The sequence below is a fragment of the Prinia subflava genome, chromosome 5 (genome assembly GCF_021018805.1).
Source record: "Prinia subflava isolate CZ2003 ecotype Zambia chromosome 5, Cam_Psub_1.2, whole genome shotgun sequence".
NCBI lineage: Eukaryota > Metazoa > Chordata > Aves > Passeriformes > Cisticolidae > Prinia > Prinia subflava.
Genome location: NC_086251.1, coordinates 12044720 through 12057531, shown reverse-complemented (window position 1 = coordinate 12057531; position 12812 = coordinate 12044720). Strand labels below are relative to the sequence as shown.

General features: G+C 41.3%; 1 protein-coding gene across 3 annotated transcripts in view; it reads right to left on the bottom strand.

Moving 5' to 3' along the window:
• The window catches only part of DENND2B (DENN domain containing 2B), a 151104-nt gene that overhangs the window by 112978 nt on the left and 25314 nt on the right, over positions 1-12812 (bottom strand). For 2 of the 3 annotated variants that reach the window (XM_063398043.1, XM_063398041.1), the window contains exon 2: positions 1582-1669. The gene's annotated coding sequence lies outside the window, so the exon portion shown is untranslated. Of the gene's footprint in view, positions 1-933; positions 1008-1581; positions 1670-12812 lie in introns of all 3 variants that reach the window. The other variant, XM_063398042.1, reaches the window with a different exon arrangement.

Below are 12812 nucleotides of genomic sequence, written 5' to 3'. Positions count from 1 at the left end.
GGAATTGACCTAATATATTCATCATGGTTACTGATACAATGTGGTTTTGTAATGTTTGGCAAAGTAGGATTATATTTAATTTTTAGGTCTCTTTATGATACAGCAGTTGTACACTCATTAGCTATTTTTCTGCGTAAAATGCTATGCATGATGCCCTAGTGTTGAGTGTTTACTACAGCATTTAGCAAAAACGAAAGCTGAGAAGAAAAGCCCCTTTCAGATTGCTGAAATTAGTTTTCTGCTTTATTTCCCCACTGTCTTCTCCCAAATAGGCTGGTCTGCAGCTATGAAATACACAGTATAGGACTAAAAACCTTGTTAAGAACAATGTTGCCAGCATCATCTATTCATGAGCAGCTGCTTGAGAGAGAGCCCAACACAGAAGAAACTCTATAGCAGCACGTTCTCCAAACAATTACTAAAGGATTCCAAGTGCAAGGAGGCTCCAAATCCTCTGCTTAATTATAGATTAATTAATTTTCTCATTAAAGATGAATATAGGAGCATTCAATGTGAAAGTCTTCTGATTTCTGTAACACTGTAATAATTTTCTTGCATACAGAAGCAATCACTGCAATGGGTTTAAGACTTGGTGCTGTCAGGGTACTAAATGATATTTTCTGGGGGTTCATTTGTTACAAACTTTTTTTTAACACTTTTTGTAGCCTTTGCACAAGATTCAGCAAAGAGTCAAAGTAACTCCCTTCCCCCCTCCCACCCAAAAAAACAAAAAATACAGGATGTTTCCTCTTTCCCTGGCTACTAGAATCCAATTGTTGCCGCATGACATCATTCCCCAGAGTTAGGGAATCCAAGCTCACTCCAGCACTCTCAGCTGGGAGTAAACACCACCACCAATTAAAAAAAAAAAAAATTAAAATCATCAAACTTTACAATGGGAGGACATAACATTAAAAAGGCAATTTTTGTTACCTGAAATTTGGAGCATTTCCCTTTCCACTCCATTCTCAGATTTGTATTTCCCAGACAAAACTCTGTGTTATTATCTGAGGCAATCAGAAAACCAGTCATTTAGTGGCTAATACCTGCTGTGCTTCCCATAACTCCTTCATACGACCTCTCACAGCACTGATTCCAGCTAAAATGATTGCAGAGAATACAGACTGGCCAGGCCAGTTGTCATGGAGATCTCTCTCCCCACCCCGCTTTTCATAAGCGCGCGCACGCACACACACAGAGATTTAAACAATTCTGGGAGGCATCCACAAAACAGCATGCCTTTTCATCAGCCAAGTTCTGAAACATTCCACCCCTCCTCCAACCCCTCCCCAGAGTCAGCCCAGGAAGCTGAGATTTGGACAGGAATTGATTGTGGAAATTAGAGATATTGCCTTCTAAGAAAGAGAAAGCTACCACAAACCTTGTAATTTTTTTCCCCAGAAGGAAAAAAAGAGACGTTTGCTCACCAAAGCTTTCAGCTAAATCTATCACATTCAGACCTGCAGGTGATTTGTCTTTGCCTGTCTAGTTATGGATTTGATATGTGAAAGTGATAAAGCTTTGTTGAAATACAATCATGCAGATTACAAGAAATGCTGATGACATGGCCTGACTGCTTACCTTGCTGTTGTCTCAGTACCACGCCAGTGACTTAATTAGCACAGGTATTCATAAGGCCATGCAGGACTTCCTGTAGTCTTTCATGTTTCTGTAATTAAGAAGAAAATTGGGCAGGTCAGGAGCATGCAGCTCAAATAAACAAACAGAAAAAAATCCCTCAGCTAAACAAGAACACAGAGACACATCCAGAAGTTTTCTCATACTGACTAGAAGTTTAAGTGCCACTTACTCAAAACTTGCTGTCTTCCAGTTAAAGGAGAAACTCATTTCACTGACATTTGCAAATACAACAACTGATTAGTTTACCATATTCACTGGCACCATGGTTGCAAAACAAAACTTATTCCAAACATAAATAAAGACATACAACATTTTTTCCTTGACAAAAAGAATCCAAATTAATCCCCACCAACGTCATATAGGAAAGTCTGGACTGATAAATCAGGAGAACAGAAAACACTTTATATTAAAAAAAGAACATTTATTAAGAAAATTCAGTTTAAAAAATATTCGCACTCCAAAGAAGAATACTGTGACCAAAGGTTTTACTTTAAGAAATATCTTGGAGTCTTACTCTTTAGAGGATTTAATCAGAGTCAGTCATTCGAAGTTTTAAAACTTCATAAAAGATACTGAAGGGACTTCATGAGTCTGTGCTCTGCAATGAGCAGTATAAGCAGCAGTCCCTCTAGCGGGCAGAAAATTGCAAAGCTGCCTATGCCAAGCTAAACAGGAATCCAATTTCTTCTGTATCTATTAACCACTTCATTGTTCTGTTATGATGCTTCACCTTTGCATTTAAAACTCAACACTAGCTTATGAAATCCTTTATATATTTGGGAAGTTGAACACAAGAAAGCATACATTATATAAGCAACATTGCTAGGTTTCTACGTGAGGAGATTAAAGAGTTCCAATATATTACTGTTCTGGTTGTGTGAGATAGCCAAGATTTTTCATGGGCACACCTGTCTCTCCATATAGCCATTCTTACATATAAATGACACCAGAGCATATTGTTGCCTGTACTTCAGAATACACTGGATTTTGTGAGTGATAGGGCTCCCAGCAGATTGCACACTTAAACCACCTCTCTCTCTAACAAGAATATCACACAAAAGCATATACTTGAGGCATATTTTACACTGTTACAAAAAACTGAGTGCAGACTACTCCCAGGTAGATAAATGTAACAAATCAGCTACTAAAGCTGTCAAGTGTCCAGAAGATGCTGAAATGACATCACTGTTGGGAAGGATGAAGGAGTAACTCCCTCACATCACATCAAATAGTTCCTAGATATCTAAGTACCATATGCTAAGTTTGCAATTTCACACTAAGTTCCAGTAAGAATGCACCAATAATGCCCAGCCAGAGCCATGAGAGCCAAATATTAAGGAATTATGACTTGGTTTTGTCCTGAGAAGTTAATTTGGTGTTGACTAAGGTAAATTCATCACATGCTGCAAATGGGCACAATTTCAGCAATGTGACTGGGGAAAGAGGGAAACTGCTAATTCCTCACAGGAAAGTAATGTTTTACACTGCATCACTGCAGAGAGAGTGTTCAAAGACACAGAAGTAATAAAAACACTCTAGGAATTGATCAATGGACAAGTGAAATGCTGATCATGCTCAGCACTTCTGTAGACCCATTACTGGTAACATGGGAGTATGTACCAACCATCTTCATCACATCCCACTTCAGCATTCATGGCAAAGCTCTGTGGCACTTCATTCCATGACCACATCTGCATATGTGGCAAGGATCTGGGGGAGCAGGCAAGCTGGCATTCATAAATCATTGAAAATGCTGTGTGCATTACATACACATTCTGTTACAGTTTAAAATTCCAAGCAAAGCAAGTGAAGTTGTTAAAATATATCACACATACACAAATAAGGCACAGTAGTAAAACTATGACCCAAGCTTTGGTCTTGGGCACGTGACTACCACAGAAGCCCTCAGACAAGCACATTTCTATTCTAAGCCCCATGAATACACCCCAAATCCGTTCCTTGCCAAAAGGTGACATATGTAGCTCACATTGATCCCAGTGAAATAGAAGCCATTCCCAAAATTTTACTTTTTTCTCACTGGGCTTTCATTTGAGCGCATCAATACCTCACAACACAATTTAGGCTCTGGACAGAGTCTGAAATCATAAAAAGACAATATGATGAACAGCTGATTTTGCATTAATTACAACATCACAGCTACCCTGCCATCAAAAGACATCAGAGTGTGTACCCTCACCCCCTGCAGGAGACAACCCATTACTCACACGCAGCTGATGTTTAGTTTCTTTTTTCTGATACACGTCCCCTTTCTGACTGGTTGAACACACCCCTTCCTACGCTTCTGGTCCTGGGATGGAGCAGCCACGTGAGGTGCAGGAGCAGACATGCACTGAGCAGGGTGAGTGCACAGCAGGAGCCCTCACCAGGCACACCTGGAGTCTCTGCCCGGAGACCGGCAAGGAAAACATGAGATGCTGGGTCTGAGATCCTTTACTGAATGCTTTCCAAGCAGCCATCAGAAGCAACAGTAGAGGAAACAAAAATCAGACTTGTCTCTCATGAAATTTTATTTATTTTATCACAACAACATCAGAGGTGAGCTCTAGACTAAGCCAGCCACAACAGCAGCATAAATCTCTGGTAGGTATAAATTGAAATTAATCACTGCTCCAACTTCAGTAACATTTTCCTTTGTATTTTTTAGACAAAAAATACTCTTGCAAAGTTACTTAGGATTTTTCCCCTCCTCAAATAACTTTCTGCCTTTCACAAGGGCTTTTGCCCCTTTCCCATTGAAGATGGCCAGCTTATTGCTTATTGCTCTTATTGCTCTTCCTTGTGTCATCTCTTCACATTTACTGACCGTCTTTCCAGTGACCTCAACAAATATGCATTTGTTTGAAATTCCATAATTTAAGACTCAACAACAAAAAGCGAAACTTAATTAGTCTATCCCAGTATGTTTTTAACCCAATACTGCTGCGTGTGCCTGCAGCTCCTGCTGACCTCGTTGGGAGAGGCAGGGAGCTTGGGAGCAGCACTTCCTCATGACCAGGCAGTGACTTGCAGAGATATGGAAATAAGGGGAAAAGCCTGAGCCAGCTCTTAATGTAAAGCACATACCCACTACAAAAACTGTGTTCTTTGCTCTTTTTATAGAGACCCAGCACTCAGTACTTTTGCATAGAGAATTCTGTGGGCTATCAGGTGGGACAAAGTGATGAGAGGCAGGGCAGAAGCCACTACACACTCTGAAGCAGTCCCACAGCCCCACTGAGTTCTTTAAATTAACAGTTCACAGCACTGGCCTTTATTGGTAACACTCCAATATGATGTTGTAAGAACACAACAACAAAGCAAGTGACACAAGATAACGCCTCTGACCCCAAAGTTATCATTCCACTGAAGTGATTAAACCTTCTTCTGCCTTCAGTGGCATGTTAACTTCAATTTTGCCACACTGCATGTTTTGCTAGGATTGTGGTATCCAAGTAAGTAGCACAAAAGTAGATTGTAGCCCTGCAGACCATAGCAAAGGAATTGACTCAACATAGGAGCTCCCCAGCTGCAAGGGGACTGCACACATGAAAGACTAAGATCAGTCAGATACAGACATGTTTCTTCCCCCATTTCAGATCCATTACTTATAGTATATACAATTTTCTTCTAACAGAAGAATTAAGTTTCCACAACCTCCTCAATGATCTAGCAAGGATCAGGTTTGCAGCACAGTACTGGTTTCACTAACCCAGAAAAAAAACTTTGTGTGTATATCACCAGTATTTATATAGTAAGTATACAGGAAATGACTAATCATAGCTGTGCTCTCTTTGAGATGCTGCCAATCCCTTTATGGCCCTATATCCCATTTCAGTTTGATCCCATTCTGCAAATGAGAGCTTGCCATTCTTGGGTCTGACCCTAACACTGCAAGTGTGCAAGACAGCAATTTGAAAAAGTTTCTAAGCCACTAAAACTACAGGGAGATCTGCACCTGAGGGTCATGACAAGAAGCTGACATGCACTCAATTGCTGTGCAAACACTCATTCAAAAATAAAGTGGCTTAAGTTTGTGGCTATTATTATTTTAGGCCCTGATTCAGCAAAGCACTTAACCATTGACTGCAAAAGAAGTTAAAAATACACCAAACATGTGCTACAATATTTTACCAAGGTGGTGGTTTAGAAATGTTGAATATTTTAGAAAAAAGGTAGAAAGAGTTTTATTTGGCAATTAAAGCTTTAAGACATTGTTTGGTCATGCTGGGACACAATCTTCATGCTAAGCCTACTAATGACACTGAAAATTTGCTGAGCAATGAGCTGAATAATTCCTTAATAAAACTTTAAACATGAACAGTGTGGAATTAACTCATGCGAATCCTGATTTGAGAATTATCCATACCTATGGCCTGATTCATGACAGGAGACACATATTACAGCTCACCCTGTAATATGTAAGAAAAGCAGCACAAAGGCAAACAAGCCATACAAACTGGCCCTGGGCCCAGGCAGCCAATTCAGCCAGCCCTCAACATCCCAGTGCTGCAAACTGTGTCAGATGGCACCAGGCCAAGGCAGAAGCCAAGCCAGAGGGATAACCAAAAGGTGGAAATCTCATGTAAATAAGTCCTTCTGCTCCTTAACTCTCCAGAGTCAGCCCTGTCTGCAACCCATCTTCCTTCCAGTCAACACCCTTCCTTGCATGGCTCTGCTGCATCCCAGGCATGCCCAAAAGGGAGGGACAGGAAGCTGTAGGTCCAAAACTGATGGACGGGGAGAAGTCCGCAAGGAGAGGTTATTTGTCCTGTCTGTATATCCCTATCAAGGGTGGATTCATGCCCCAAGCAGAAGGGCAAATGAAACAAGCAGAACAAGCAGGCTTCCTGTGGGAACCAGCCATATCAGGAGAGATGTCAATGAGTTGCTTGAAACTCCACAGGATTTCTGATTTGACCCTACATAATGCAAGATCTCCATTTGTTTCATTTCACTACTGTTTCTTTCAAGTAGAAGTGAAAGGGCAAGTTTCTGTTGCCCCTGGTCACAGCATACATCCTGTGACACAAGATGCTACACATGGGACTGAAAGACAATTCAAAAAACAGATCCCCTCACACCTGAAATTGCAGTGAAGCAGAACACACAAGAATATAACTTTGGGAGGACTAAATGTTGTGTGAATCTGAGCTAGTAGTGCAAAGCTTTGACTTAATGGGAACAGAGGAGCAGAGTCCTTCTCACAGGACATAAAATATGGTAATACAGGTCATATAAGCCAAATCCCCAGCTGAAGGAGAGCTTTTCAAATTCTTGTCAAGGTATCCCACTACCTGTACTTGCATCCAGGTAGTGAGACAAAGAAAAAGACACTGTTGGGAACCATTTCTATTTTTACACTGGCTATATGAAGCTAACAAAGAGAAGAGAATCTTCTAGCAAAGCAAGGGACACAAGGACAGATAACACTGCAGGGATAACTTCTGAAGCAGAATATGGGCGGTGGTTGCATTTTTCATATTTTTCACCCTGCAAATATGCTTTCCAGAGCAAAAGAGCTCTTAAGTTAAACTCAAAATGGAAACTGTGGGCCTAAGGCTGTGCATCCAGTATGATATCACCTTGTTTACATGAAAAAAAAAATCACAGCCAACAGCACTGTACACTCTTTAAACTTTTAAATAGATAAATAAATAGATAAATAATGACAACATGTTTTGTGATTCCTTTTGATCATCAACTATGAAAGTTCACAGGAAGTTTATACAACCCCCTCTGACTGGACAGATCTTATCCTCCAAATGCTAGGAGCCAAGAGACTCCAAGAAGAAAGTGTCAGCCTGATGCTCCTTTGGATAAAAGGCAATGACTTCTCTGTGTGCTAACATGCTAACACAGTTGGCTTCCTTTATTTTAGTCATGACTTGAACTTCCAAGCTGGCCTGGATACCTTGTGAATTGCTGCTAACATGCTAAGGGAATGCCTGTGACCCCCCACTTGTCATCTCTGGAGAGGATGGATAGTGCAAGCACTGGCCCAGCGCTACTCCCATCACCCTACAGAAAGCAAATCCAGTGGCAGTGTCTGTTTTCTCAGGAATACAAAAAGTTTGTCTTTTGTACTGTCATAAACACCATAGTAGGCAGATTTTAAGCCACAGACAATAAGGCTTTTTTTCTCTACTCTGGATAGAACAGATAAATATAATATTGCTTTGAATGTGCAGAGCTCCTTCCATTCAAGGCCCTCAGGGTGCTTTGCAAAGCTGCATCAATGTCACTCCAGTGTGGCTGCTCAGAAAAAAGGAGTTCAATGGCTTTGTGTGCAAGTCTGCACAGTGGCCCTCTGGAAACTGTGAGTGACCAACAGTGTTCTAAACACCATGCTCTGCTGCTTGCCTCGAGGCCAGAGTCAGAACCTGGGAGGCAGTTGGGGTCAAAATTGGGGTTTTCTGGAAATGGTTTGGGCATGGGAAACAGCCAAAATGGGGCTTTTTTTTAAAAAAAAAAGCAGTTTCCAGTGCCACAGAGGGAATGAAGGTTGGTGACATTGGAGTGACTATGACAAGCTTGTGCAAAACAAAAGAAATCCAAAACCAGACCATGCAGACAGTTGAAAAACATTTTATGAACTCTATATTTGTTCCTCAGTACCTCAGTGCTTCCTGGGTTTACAGCTGGGGTGTGATACAGAGATGTCCAAATGAGCCACAACCACGCTAATGCCAGAACTGGAAGCAGCACAGCTCCAACAGCACAAAACAGTGCCTGAGCTGGTGCAGCTGTATTTTCTGGGAAGGGAACCGTGGATCCACACAGTGCCCCACTGCAGTGTAGGGCAGAGCAGACCTCCTGGAGTCAGCTCCAGGGCCCTTTGTGCTGACATCCATTGTGTGGCACACACATTCCCACAGCAACACACTGCAGACCACAGAGGAAGGCAGTCCCAGTGCTGGAAATTCAGCTCGCAGCACTTCAGGGTCCAGACGAATGCTTTAGAAGCAAGGTCATCTTTCCTTCTTCAATTCTGTGCATTCTTCCAAACAAAGCTGGGGGATGTCTTTGAAAATAGCCCCATAACCAAGGATGGACTGTCCCAACATCCCCATTTAGGCTGCTGGAGAATCACACACCTGCATATCTTTTCTTCATCACTAAGAGTAGAGGTTATTACTTCAGAAAAAAAGTACATATTTTGCTTCATTCTCATCAAAACAGACGGCTCAGAAATACGATTTTGCCTCTTGACATGAAAAAACGTGATTTCTTATTTTCATTAAACTACTTCTCATTTTAGAAAGAAAAAGAAAGCAAGAATCAGCCTATTTTTTTTCTTTTTTCTTTTTTTTTTCTTTTTTCACATCAAACTGAAAGGAGTGGAACTTGGGAAAGTACCAGTGCTTTTCTTCCAAGTCTGGGAAAATGATACAGTTTACATAGACCAGGACACTGTTAGAAATATTTTCCCTTTAAAACACTGGATAAGGTCCATGTAGTCACATGATGTTCCCCATTGCTGTGTACATTGTTTTAAGGGGATGAAGAAAACTCCTCCCTGGAACTGCTGGTGCTTGCTGTTCATAATATGGAAGTGGTGAAATCCCACAACACAGGCTCAGTGTCAGCCATTCAGTGTGCACAGACCACACACCAGAAAGTTTGTAAAAGATCCTCTTGCCAGTGAGGAAGGGCAAGGAAAACCTCTCTTAAAAGCCTCAGTTTCTAGCTAACCTCTAACCTGGGGTAGCACTGAATGCTGCACCGACGTCTCCACCTAAATCACACAGCTGGGCCAGGCTGCCAAAGGAACTGGACATCCCCAATCAATCCCACAGGATTATGCCAAGATCTAAACATGTAAGCTATGGTTCTTACCCTTGCAGCTGGATGTGTGTGTGCACTACAAACACAAGTTTGTGCCTACAGTGCTGGAAGCAGCTCATGGAAAGTCTGAACCGTAAGATGCAAATCATTAGGAGCACGCATCACAACTTGCTCTGAGGAAAATTCCCCATTCAAGAACAGACATGCTGATTACATCTCCAGTTTTCTGATTTCCTGATGTGTGAAAGTCCCATCAGCAAACATGAGAGCTCTGTGCTTACTGAAACCATAAAGCAACGCTCTCAGTTTGCCAAAAAGAGCTGAAAGTGATATTTTGCATGTATGCATGATGTTGAAAACCTCTACACTTCCTCCTGTGCTGTGTGGAGAGGCCTAACAAGGAGTTACAAGAGTCAAATGATCTTCTTGCTTTTGACACCATGCGGGTATATGACCTTGGATAGCTTTCTTTGCCTAGCAACATCAGGCCTGTTTGACTTTCCAAAGGTGTTGGAACAATGCAGTAAATAGTAATCCCATCATGAACTTCAAGCAATATCTATTTTTGGTCACGTTATAAAATTCAGCACATTAAATTACCTCTAAGCTGTTTCCAGTTTCTTAACCTGCTTCACATCTATGTGTTTTCGATACTCACTCCAGCCTGAAAAAGGCCAAACATGAATAGGGTTTCCTCATCATCCTTAGCACTGAAAAAAGAATTTTCCCTCACAACTTACATGGTCCCAGAGAGCAGCAAATGCAAATGCTGTCCTGAGCCACTGAAAAAATTAGAACCTGATTTTTATTGCCTGTTTATTCTGACAAAATCAGAATTTTGCACAATTTTTCTTTGATTTTTGTAGTTACATTGCGAGATTTAAAAGAAACAAAACAAAACAAACAAAAAAACTCTGCTGTGGGTCATTTTTAAAATCCTCTCCACCCAGCTGCACTCAAAATAAGCTGCAATGAACCTGTCTCATCAAAGCCTCCACAACTGTTAAATATTCCTCACAAAGCCTTGTCTTATCACTAGTCTTAGCTCTAGTTTACCTGGACATGACCGGGACCAATTCTTAGTAATTTTAATTCCTCACCTCCTCTAGGGTGGCTCCCACACAGCTTGTGAACCAGCTGTAAAATAAAACAAGAGCTTATAGCCCCTCTTTCCAGGTATCTCAGACACTCAGGGAGCCAGCAGGCTAGCACAATGTAGAAGATGTTTGTAAAACAGTCTATGTCATTTTACATCGTTTTGGAATGGCAGCTCAATACTTTAGACAATACAACCATCCCCTGCAATTCAGCATGAGACACAGGCAACTGAAACAACTTTCTGCTTTTTGCCTGTTCCCTTATCTCTAAAGAGCTGATAATACTGAATCTATTGGAAATATATTTAGTATTATCAGAAATAATAAACCTTATTAACCGTATTAACCTTATAAGATGGCCACAGACCACTGGAAGGAAAGGATTACTACATTAAGAAGAGACTGGCTATATCTCTTTCAATTTAACTGGATTCCCACTACTGGGCTCATTTAGGAGGCTCTATTAAGATATTCCTCAGAAACATTTTCCTTATACAATTTTAAAATCACATGGTGAGCAAGGGACTGGAAAAGAAACGTCATGCACTGTCATGCACAAATAGAGAATAAGAGTCAAGTGCTTGGAGGCTGTCTCTTTGATGAAAGAGCAGGCCTATTAACAGGAGAAGGTGACAAAAAATCCATATGCAGCACACAGCACCTCTGAAAGCCAAAACAACATTAGGCAATTGAGGTGGAGAGTGGAGCAGACTGCTATGATTCATTGGCTATAAGTCTAGTCAGTGAAAAATCTGGCAGAAGTTTGCTGTTGGACTATGTCTGTACATTCCCAAGAGATTTATAGCTGCTTATTAAATCATCTGTTCCTCTTAAAACTAAAGAAATTGTATATGTTTCACTGGATTTTACATCTGCTAGAAAGACCTATTCGTGCAGAGTAGAGTTTTTCCTATTGAGTGAGTCATTCAAAAGATTTCAAGACCTTACTTGAGAGGGAAAGGGAAACCTACAGAAGTGATGGGCTGCAGTGTGATCCAACACCTGCTGCTTCAGGACGGGTCTCCCTCACTGGCATCTCTGCTGTGCCTGGCTAATCCTCAGAACAGGTCTTTTGAGTAACAAATATTTTCTGCAGAGGAAAAGAAAGGAAACAAGTACTTACTACAGAGGAAAGTTCTATTGAGGAAATAGTCATGCCTTCAAGTAAAAGACCACTGTGGCTTGAGACAGGGTTTGTGGAGCAGGTTCATGGAGTGTGGTGACACACAGGCACACGCTGGTGCCAAAGGACCTGTCAAAACATGAGGCACTGGCAGTGTCCTCAGCTTCCAGACAGAAGCTGCTACACTTAGGAGCTGGAGGGAAAATCCCACTAGCCCTGCAGTGTTATCTCAAAACCCAAAGGAACAGAAAAAGTAGCTGTGCACACTCCTGACGCAAGCATGAAGAGTGGTGCTTGAGCACTGCTTAGGTCACAGGAGAGCAAGACAGAAGGATGGGTAGGGGTGTCATTTCTGTCCTGGTTAGCTAAACAAGCTGTTTTGCTAGCTCAGAGTGCTTTTGGAGCATCTCCACCCCTACCCTTCCCACACATTATTCAATGAAAAAACCTGCACAAACAAAGAATGTTCCTTCTCCCATCTTCCCTCCTCTCAGTCTTACTTTTTTGTCCTTTTTTCACCCTTGGGCAAACCCACAGATTAGCTCTCTAAGATAGCTATCTCTCAATGCAAAAGTTCAAAGATGTTATTAAATAAAAGCCATACCCTGAGGCACAGATGGGACTGAATATCCTGAATTCCCAGAAGGTAAGAAAGTTTTACAGATTTTAAATTCACCCCTTAAAAATAAACACAACCCATCCACATTTGCCAAACATATAAAAATGCAGAAATACAGTGTCTACAGCTACTTCAGTGTTAAGACTAGAATAGAGATGTACTTTAAAAACACCAAAAATGCCCTTCAGAATCAGACCAGCAGTACCTCTAGCTCAACATTCTGCCTTCAAAGGCAGTGAAAGGTAGTGCTAGTCAGGACAAGCCCAGGAACCTTGCTGCTTTCTGGCCATTTTTCTCTGTCTGTGGGAAACTGCAAGCTGTGGGCGAGCAGACCTGAAAAGCAGCAAGATTTACAAAATGTTGCTAATGCTGCTTTTGTTACTCCTGCTGTACCATTAAAATCCTATTAAGTCTGTAAAGCAAAGCATGACAGAAAGCCATGTGTGAAGTGTTGCACTTAGCTGAAAAGTCAGCAACTTAAAAGCTTGAGAATACAATAATAAAATTGAGACCCACACCAGCTCACACACATGGAATACCCAAAGCC